Here is an 11,116-nt window from a genome sequence, read left to right on the forward strand (position 1 = left end):
AGGGGGCAGGAGTGTATGGAGGGATGGACACTGGGAAGAGGTAACTATGGGAGGAAGTGGGAGGGGAGCTGTTGCATTGTGGTATACTGTGGTCAATGACATGAGACAAAGTATATGTGAACTGCTGTGTGGAAAGTGAATTTTCTCTGTAAATCTTTACCCAAATCACAATTAAAAAAAAAAAAAGGCCAATAAATATATGAAAAGATGCTCAACATCATTGTTGTTGTAGTTATGTGCCGTCGAGTCAAACCTGATTCATAGTGACCTCTCCTTGGGTTTTTGAGGCAGTATCACTACGGAAGTAGATTCCCCAATCTTCCTTCCGAGCAGTGGCTGGTGGGATTGAACCACCAGTCAATTGCCTTAGGCCCTAAGCTACCAGAGCTCCTCTCTCAACATCAATAGCTACTGGTAAATGTAAATGAAAACAGCAATGATACGCCACTACATTTGACAAGAATTACTAAAATTAAAAAGACTCACCATGTCAAGTATTGGTGAGGATGCAGAACAGCTGGACTCACACACTGCTGATAGAAATATAAAATGACACAACTATTGTGGAAAACGCTTTGGCAGCTCTTAAAAAGTTAAACATATAACCAGCAGTGAAGCCAGTCATTCCGCTTCCAATTATTTAACCTAAGAAAATTGAAAATTTATGTCCACACAAAGATTTGTTCACAAATGTTCATAGCTGCTTTGTTTTTAAGAACTAAAAACTGGAAACCTAAACGTCGATCAACTGATGACTGGATAAGCATATTGTAGTATAGTCATACAATGGAATACCATCCAGCAATAAAGAGGAATCAACTGCTGCTACAGGCAATAATAGCATGCATGAATCACAACATTACTATGCTACATGAAGGAAGCCAGGCAAAACAGGAATATATATTACATGACCTCATTTATTTGAAAATTCTAGAAAATATAATTAATCTATATTGATATAAATCAGATTGAATGTACATAAAGCTGAAGAATGGACTAGAGAATGGAAGGGTTACAAGTAATGTGAGGAAACTTCTGGCACGATGGACAAGTTTGCTATCTTGACTATGGTGATGGTATGACAGGTATATACATGTGTCAAACCTGATCACACTGTATACTTTAATATATGTGGTCCAGTGTACTTCAATTATACTTCTATTAAGATGAAAAAAAAAAAAAAAAAGGGAATTAGCCACAAAGAAAATACTAAGAATAAAAGTCAGAATTTTGCAATTCTAGCAGTTCCATACCAGTAGAATATCTACTTCGTGGTACTCCACATCACTCAAAGAAGTAGTAATTCACAGTAACTCCCAACAACTTCAAGCTGAACTTAAAAACCTAATTGAAAGGGCAGAAGAAATGATGGACAATAAGGCTTTTGAGCAAGAATATATACATATAATTAAATGGGAGATCTCAGAATGTGAATATGACATCACAATGACATTATTCAGTGAAGCTCACAAGATTTCTTGTTTAAAAAGATTTTTGACAAGGTGGGGTGGGAAATTTTTGACAAGGTGGGGTGTTCAATTTCAGTCTAAATTGAAACCAAAATGCTTCACTGAAAAGTAAAATTATTCATCTTAATTCAACATGTCTAGTGTTTTCTGTAATGAATGCCATTTATTAAAAATTTAAAGACCAATGATTCTCCAAATGCCTTTATAACTAAGTAACAAATGCACATAACAGCTATATTATGGTTTTAAATTCCATGCAAGTATAATAATGTGCAATTATTCTACAATTGGAAGTACAAAATAAAATGCAGTACAGAATAAAAATCTGATATTCTTAAAAATGTTACCCAGTGAAAACTTGTCCATCTCTGAAAATACAGATCAAATTCTTCATCTCTGGGTACCACAGTTAAGCACTTGACTGCTAACTGAAAGATTGGGAGTTGAAAACTACCCAGAGGCTCCTCCTTGGAAGACAGGCCTGGTGATCCGATTCAGAGAGGTCACAGCCTTGAAAACCCTATGGAGCAGTTCTACTCTGCTCTCACAAGGTCTTCCTAAGTCACCATTTATTTGATGGCAACCAACAACTATGTAAAGTACAGTGAAAATATGTGAATATCAAAATAGCCATAGTACCTAGAAGTATATAAACAAAACCCTAATATGACATAATACTGAATATGAAGCCTGATTGTGATGGCTAAGGTTGTGTGTCAGCGTGGCTGGGCCATGATTCTTAGCAGTTTGGGAGTTATGATATAGTCGTCCTCCAGGATGAGATGTGTGTTGTTGTTGTTAAGTGCCATCTGTTGATTCTGACTCATAGTGAACCTATGTACAACAGAAGGAAACACTGCCTGGTCCTGCACGATGCTCACAATTCTTGTTACGTTTGAGACCATTATTGCAGCCACTGTGTCAATCCATCTCATTGAGGGTCTTCCCCTTTTTCTCTGACCCTCCACTTTACAAAGCATGATATCCTTCTACAGGAACTACTCCCGTCTAACAACATGACCAAAGTAGGTAAGATGAAGTATGGCCATTCTCGCTTCTAAGGAGAATTCCACCCGTACTTCCTCCAGGATAGATTTGTTTGTTCTTCTGGCAGTCCGTGGCATTTTCGGTACTATTCACCAACATCACAATTCAAAGGCATCAATTATTTGGTCTTCCTTATTCACTGTCCAGCCTTCACATGCATATCAGGCAACTGAGATTTGGTGCACCCTAGTCTTCAAAGTGGCATCTTTGCTCTTCAACATTTTAAAAAATGAAATCCTTGAGAACTTCAATCTTTCCTTCATTTATCATGATGTTACTTGTTAGCCCAGTTGTGAGTATTTCTGTCTTCTTTATGTTGAGGTGTAATCCATACTGAAGGCTATAGTCTTCAGTCTTCATCAGTAAGTGCTTCGAGTTATCTTCACTTTCAGTGAACAAGACTGTAGCATCTGTATATTGCAGGTTGTTAATGAGTCTTCCTCAAATCCAATCTTCTTCATACAGTCTAGCTTCTTGGATTATTTGCTCAGCATACACACTGAATAAGTGTGATGAAAGAATAAAACCCTGATGTACACCCTTCCTGATTTAAAACCAGATAGTATTCCCTTGCTGTGGTCGAATGACAGCCTCTTGGTTTATGTATACGTTCCTCATGAGCACAATTAAGTGCTCTGGAGTTCCCATTCTTTGCAATGTTATACATAATTTGTTATGATCCACAAAATCAAATTCCTTGGCATAGTCAATAAAAGACAGGCACACATCTTTCTGGTATACTTTGCTTTCAGCCAGGATCCATATATCAACAATGATATTCCTCATTCCAAATCCTCTTCTAAATCCAGCTTTAATTTCTGGAAGTTTGCTGTCAATATATTGCTGCAACTGTTCTTGAATTATCTTTAGCAAAATTTTATTTACATGTGTTATTGACATTTTTTGATAATTTCTGCATTCTATGATATCACCTTTCTTTGGAATGTGCACAAATATCCATCTCTTCCAGTCAGTTGGCCAGGTATCTGTCTTCCAAATTTTGGGGCATAAACAAGTATGTACCTCCATTTCAGCAGCCTTGTTTTTCACCAATTCCTTCAGTGCAGCTTGGATTTCTTCCTTCAACATTATTGGTTCTAGATCATAAGCTACCTCCTGAAGGGGATGCATGTTGATCAATTCTTTTTGCTACTGCGTATTCCTTCCATCTTTTTTGATGCTTCGTTCATCCTTCAATATTTTACCCATGGAATACTTCAATACTGCAATTCAAGGTCTGGATTTTTTCTTCAGTTCTTTCAGCTTGAGAAATTCTGAGCGTGATCTTCCCTTTTGGTCTTCTAATTCCAGGTCTTCATACATTTCATTATAATACTTCACTATGTCTTCTTGAGCTGCCCTTTGAAATCTGTTCAGCTCTTGTATTTCATTTCTTCGATTCACTCTAGCTACTCTCTTTTCAACGGCATATTTCAGAGTCTTTCCTTCCTGTCTCTTTAATGACCTTTTGCTTTCTTCATGTTTGATGTTTCCTGATGTCATCCCACAACTCATCTAGTCTTAGGTCACTGGGGTTCAATGCATCAAATCTATCCTCTGAATTTCAGGTGGGATATAATCAAGTTCATATTTTGGCTCTCATGGACTTGTTTTAATTGTCTTCAGCATCAACTTGAACTTGCATAATGGTCTGTTCCTCAGTCAGCTCCTGGACTTGTTTTGGCTGATACTGCCTCTTTCCATAGATGTAGTCAATGTGATTTCTGTGTATTCCAGCTGGTGGGGTCCACGTATACAGTCACCATTAATGTTGTTGATAAAAGATATTTGCAATGAATAAATTGTTGGTCTTGCAAAATTCTATCATGTGATCTCCAACACCAAGGTTATATTTTCCAACTACCAAAGCTGCTTCTTTGTTTCTAGCTTTTGCATTCCAGTCACCAGCAATTACCAATACATCTTGGTTACATGCTTGGTCAATTTCAGACTGCAGAAGTTGGTAAAAATCTGCAATTTCTTCATCTTTTGCTTTGGTAGTTGGTAGTTAAATTTGAGTAATAGTTGTATTAACTGGTCTTCCCTGTGGAAAAAAAACTCACTGCCGTTGAGTCCACTCCGATTCACAGTGATCCTCCTTGGCTTTCCAAGGCAGTATCTCAACAGAAGTAGATTGCCCACCCTTCCTTCTGAGGAGTCGCTGGTGGGTTTGAACTGACAGCCTTCTGGTTAGCAGCCAAATGCCTTAGGCACTACGCCACCAGAGCTTCCAGTCTTCCTTGTAGGTGTATGGATATTATGCTATCACTGACATCACTGTACATAAGGATAGATCTTGAAATGTTCTTTTTGACAATGAATACAAGGCATTCCCGGTCTAGTAGACCATATGATTGTCTGATTTATGTACATGGATCTGATTTAATATAATCATTTCCATGATGAGATGCACTATGAGCAGCAATCAATTGAAAGAGTTTCCTCAGGTGATGTGGCCTGCATCCAATGTTGTTGTTAGGTGCCATTGAGTTGTCTCCGACTCATAGCGACCCTATGCACATCAGAACGAAACACCACCTGGTCCTGTGCCAGCTCCATGATTCTTGCTACACTTGAGCCCATTGCTGCTGCTACCATGTCAATCCATCTCGTTGAGGGCCTTCCCCTCTTTTGTCGACCCTCCACTTTACCAAGCATGACATTCTTCTCCAGGCAATCGTCCCTTTGGACAAAATGACCAAAGTATGTGAGATGAAGTCTGGTCATTCTTGCCTCCAAAGAGCATTCTGGCTGCACTTCCTTCAGGACAGACATGTTAGTTCTTTAAGCAGTCCATGGTACTTTCAGCATTCTTTGCCAGCACCACATCTCAAAAGCGGTCTTCCTTCTTCAAAGCGGTCTTCGGTCTTCCTTATTCTCAAAAGCAGTCTTCAGTCTTCCTTATTCTCAAAAGTGGTCTTCAGTTTTCCTTATTCATTGTCCAGCTCACACATGCATATGACACAGCTGAAAATACCATAGCTTGTGTCAGGCGCACCTTAGTCGCCAGAGACCTCTTTGCTCTTCAGCACTTGAAAGAGGTCCTTTGCAGCCAATTTTCCCACTGCTATACGTCACCTGAGGTCCTGACTGCTGTTACCATTGGCATCGACTGTAGAACCAAGCAATTTGAAGTCTCTGACAATTTCAATCTTTTCTCCATTTATCCTGATGCTGCTTATAGGCCCAGCTGTGAGAATATTTGTTTTCTTTATATTGAGATGTAATCCATACTGCAGACTGTATTCTTCAATCTTCATCAGTAAGTGCTTTAAGTCATCCTCAATTTCAGCAAGCAAAGTTGTGTCATCAGAGTATCACAGGTTGTTAATGATTCTTCCTCCAATCCTGATGCCACATTCTTCTCATACAGTCCAGTTTCGGATTATTTGCTCAACACACAGACTGAATAAGTATGGTGAAATGATACAACCCTGACACACTCCCTAACACACATGCAGTGTTCCCTTTTTCTGTTCAAATCATGGTCTCCTGGTCTATGTACATGTTCCTCATAAGTACCATCAAGTGTTCTGGAATTCCCATTCTTCTCAATGTTATCCACAATTTGTTATGATCCACACAATCAAATGCTTTTGCATAGTCAATAAAATACAAGGAAACATCTTTCTGATATTCTTTGCTTTGAGCCAAGATCCATCTGACATCAGCAATGATATTCCTCATTTCACATCCTCTTCTGAATCCAGCTTGCATTTCTGGAAATTCTCTGTCAATATTCTGCTGCAACTGTTTTTGAATTATCTTCAGTAAGATTTTACTTGCATGTGATATTAATGATATTGTTCGATAACTTCCACATACTGTGGGATCACCTTTCTTTGGAATGGGTACAAATACGGATCTCTTCCAGTCAGTTGGCCAGGAAGCTGTCTTCCAAATCTCTTCGCATAACCAAATGAGTGCCTCCAGCGGGGCACCCATTTGTTGAAACATCTCAATGGGTATTTCGTCAATTACTAGAGCCATGTTCTTCGCCAATTCTTTCAGTACAGCTTCAACTTCTTCCCTCAATACCATTGGTTCTTGAACATATGGCACCTCCAGAAATGGATGAACATCGGACAGTTCTTTTTGGTACAGACTCTGTGTATTCCTTCCATCTTCTTTTGATGCTTCCTGCATCATTCAATATTTTTTGCCCATAGAATTTTTCAATATTGCAACTTGAGGCTTAATTTTTTTCCTCAGTTCTTTCAGCTTGAGAAATGCTGAGTGTGTTCTTCCCTTTTGGTTTTCTTACTCCAAGTCTGCACATTTCGTTATAGTAATTGGCTTTGTCTGCTTGAACTGCTCTTTGAAATATTCTGTTCAGCTCTTTTATCTTGTCATTTCTTCCGTTGGCTTTTGCTACTCTTTGCTCAAGGGCAAGTTTCAGTGTCTCTTCTAACATCCATTTTGATCTTTCCTTTCTTTCTCGTCTTTTTAATGACTTGGGCTTTCCTCATGGATGATGCTCTTGATGTCATCCCACAATTCTGGTTTTCGGTCACTGGTGTTCAATGCAGCAAATCTGTTCTTTAGATGGTCTCTAAATTCAGGAGGGATATATTCAAGGTGATATTTTGGCTCTTGTGGACATGTTTTAATTGTCTTTAACTTCAAGTTGAACGTGCATATAAGCAGTTGATGGTCTGTTCCACAATCAGCTCCTGGACTGGTTCTAGCTGACGATGTCGAGCTTTTCCATCACTTCTTGCCATAGATGTAGTTAATCTGATTCCTGTGTACTCCATCTGGTGAAGTTCATGTGTATAGCTGCCATTTGTGTTGTTGAAAAAAGGTATTTGCAATGAGTAAGTTGTTGGTCTTGCAAAATTCTGTCACGTGATCTCCAGCATTATGTCTGTCACCAAGGCCAAATTTTCCAACTACCGGTGATTCTTCTTTGTTTCCAACTTTTGCATTCCAATCACCAGTGATAAGCAACACATCTTAATTGCACGTTCAGTCAATTTCAGAGTGCAGAAGTTGGTAAAAATCTTCCATTTCCTCATCTTTGGCTTTGGTGGTTGGCACATAAATTTGAATAATAGTAGTATTAACGTGTCTTCCTTGTAGGCGTATGGATATTATCCTATCACTGACAACACTGCACTTCAGGACAGATCTTGAAACATCCTTTGTGATGATGAATGTCATGCCATTCCTCTTCAATTTGTCATTCCCGGAGTTGATAGTAGATCATATGGTTGTCTAATTCCAATTTTCCTAGAGTCATACTTCATACATTCCATTTTCCAATTATTAATGGATGTTTGCAGCTGTTTCGCCTCAATTTGAGTTGTGCCACGTCAGCACATGGAGGACCTGAAAGACTTAGTTTATCCATATCATTAAGGTTGGTTCTACTCTGATGAGGCAGCTCTTCTCCAGTCCTATTTTGAGTGCCTTCTGACCCAAGGAACTCATCTTCCTGCACTGTTTCAGACAATGTTTACAAGGTATTCATAAAGTTGCCCAGTAATGTATCAGACAGTGTTTTTCTGCTATTCATAAGGTTTTACGTGGCCAATTTTTGAGAAGTCGATGGCCTCATCCTTCTTCCAGTCTGTCTTAGTCTGTAAGCTGTGCTGAAACCTGTGCACCATGTGCAACCCTGCTGGCGTCTGAAATACTGGTGGCATAGCCTCAAGCCTCACATGCAAGCCCCACAGGATGACAAACTGAGAGACAAGCTTGTCTCCCTTAGCTTTTGGAAAACTCTGCGCCCTTCCCTTACCTAATTCCTACCTGGAACCTACCACTTTGTAGTCCTTGGCCAATCCCTCCCTTTCCTGGCTCCAGGGGGCTGGGGCCTGTCTGTCTCCCACTCCTTACCTTGATCCTGCTGCTCCTGTGGTCCTCGTCTGCTCCCTCCCTTTCCTGGCTCTAGAGGGCTGGGGCCTTGCCTGCCTCTAGCCCCTTACCTGGATCTTGACAGTCCTGAGGTCCCTGGCTGCTCCCCAGCTGCACCCAATATAATGGATATTCTAGCAAAGCTTTCTGCTTTCAGATTGATCTGGATCCTGCATCTCGTAATCATCTGACCTCTTGCTCTTTGGACTTGAGCTGTAGCCTACCATGTTGCCTACTGATCTTGGGATTCATTAGCCTCCACAGCTTAGGAGCTGGAAGCCTGCTTTCCTACCTGCCAATCTGACCTGCTGAACTTATGTGCATCAGCCCCTGCAGCTACGTTAGTCAGGAGAAGACTCTATCCTGATGTCTGACCCACAGACTTGGTACTAACGAGCCTCTACAACTGTGTGAGCCATATCCTTGATAAAAATCTCTTTCTCTCGCTCCCTCTCTCTCTCTATCTTCACTGGTTTTGCTTCTCTTGAGAGCCCATCCAAAGACACTCACCAAATCAGCATTTGATTTGTATGAGAAAATATGTATGTCCCTAGAGGGTATATATAAGAAGCTCTGGTGGTGTGTACCTAAGGCATTTGACTGCTAACCAGAAGGTTGATGGTTCAAACCCACAAGCTGGTCTGTGGAAGGAAGATGGGGCAATCTACTTCCATAAAGATTTACTGCCTTGGAAATCCAGTGGGGGTCACTATGAGTCAGAATTGACTCAATGGCACTGAGTTTGAATATTTTTGGTTTAGTGATGTAGTGCTTAAGGCATTTCGGTGCTAACCAAAAGGTCAGTGGTTCAAATCCACCAGCCACTCCATAGAAGAAAGATGAGGCAGTTTGTTTCCATTAAGATTTACAGCCTTGGAAACCCACTGGGGGTTGCTATGAGTCAGAACAACTCAACCACAGTGCGTTTGGTTTTTGGAGAGAGGATGTATATAACTATAAAGCCTATAACATAAGGAAAAAAATTAAATCACCTTTCTCAGTCATAACTAAATATATATAAAGTAAAACATAAATTTAGAAATGATGGGAGAGAAGTAAGCTTCAGTTAGCCCATCTCTAAAGTAAGAAGTACAGCTAGAAGTTCTGCTTCTTAGAAGTGAAGATGGAGAGTCTACCTCATGTACTTTGGACATGCTGTCCAGAGAGACCAGTTTCTGGAGAAGGACATCGTACTTCGTGAAGTAGAGGGTTCAACAAAAAAGAGGAAGACCCTCAACAAGATGGATTGACACAGTGGCTGCAACAATGAACTCAAACAAAATAATGACTATTGAGAATGGGCAAAACTGGGCAGTGTTTCGTTCTGTTGTACATAGGGTTGCTACAAGTTGGAAGTAACTCGATGGTGGCTAACAACAACATCAAAGTGAGAGCATTTGATTGGCTAGTCTACTACGGCCTTTCCATTTCAAATTCCTGAGTATAAATCCTTTTAGATTTATTAAAATTTTCTAATGTTAAGATACTTGAAAAAATATGTAGTTACTTTCAAGTCTGAGCATTGGTTTACTTAATATTTTCCATATTCTTCTCATTTATAATCACATTATTCTTTCTATTTAGAACATAATTAAAAATAAAATGAACACCTCCAAAAGATTCCCTCTCTTCTAAATCTTATTTTTATTCAGGAAAAGTTTTTATTCTCATAGACAATACAAAGTTAAACTGACCAAACACATAAACAGGCTCATGTCAGTGATCCTTATCTATTCATTAAAGCACACAGATACTGTCTTAAAAGGACAGGTGTCCAAGTCATTAATTTAGGGCTCTACTCCTAGAATCACAAATAATGATCTTCAGTGAGGATTTACTGTGATGGCCCTTGCTATTAAGGAGTTTACACTTAAATGGGGGTGGAAGAAAACCTGTCCAAATTATGTTTTTATATATATGTAAGTATGTATATATATAGTACGTACACACATCCAAAAACCAAAAACCAAACTCAATGCCAGTCGAGTCAGATCCGACTCACAGCAATCCCTTCTTGGGTTTCAGAGGCAGTATCACTACAGAAGTAGATTGCCCAATCCTCCTTCCATGGAGTGCCTGGTTTGAACCACCAGGCTTCTGGTTAGCAGTCAAATGCCTTAGGCACTACACCACGAAATCTCCTATACACACACATATATACATAAATACATACACACACACACGTACAACACATACATATATGTGACAAAAATAAAATTTTCTTGAGTGCTTACTAATATATCTTTAAAAAAAAAAAACCATTGCCGTCAAGTCAGTTCTGACTCATAGCGATCCGTCCCCTCATTGGGTTTCTGAGGTAACATCTTTATGAAAGTAGATTGCCCAGTCTTGCTTCCAAAGAGTGGCTGGTGAGTTTCAATCACCAACCTTCTGGTTAGCAGTCAGATGCCACAGGCACTGTGCTACTAGAGCTCCTTAATATATCTTGTTGTTGTTGTTGTTATGTGCCGTCGAGTCAGCCCTGACTCATAGAGACCCCTCCTTGGGTTTCTGAGGCAGTATCACTATGGAAGTAGGAATGCCCAACTTTCCTTCCAAGGAGTGGCTGGAGGGTTTGAATCGCCAGCCTTCTGGTTAGCAGTCAAGTGCCTTAGCCACTATGCTACCAGAGCTCCCAATAATATATCTTACTTATGTTAAATGATTTTATCTTATTAACAATCCTATGGGTTAAATGGGAGCTCTGGTAGGGTAGTGCCTAAGGCACTTGACTGCTAACC

Source organism: Orycteropus afer, unplaced genomic scaffold (genome assembly GCF_000298275.1).
Source record: "Orycteropus afer afer isolate SDZICR_OR568_19922 unplaced genomic scaffold, OryAfe1.0 scaffold00078, whole genome shotgun sequence".
Classification (NCBI taxonomy): domain Eukaryota; kingdom Metazoa; phylum Chordata; class Mammalia; order Tubulidentata; family Orycteropodidae; genus Orycteropus; species Orycteropus afer.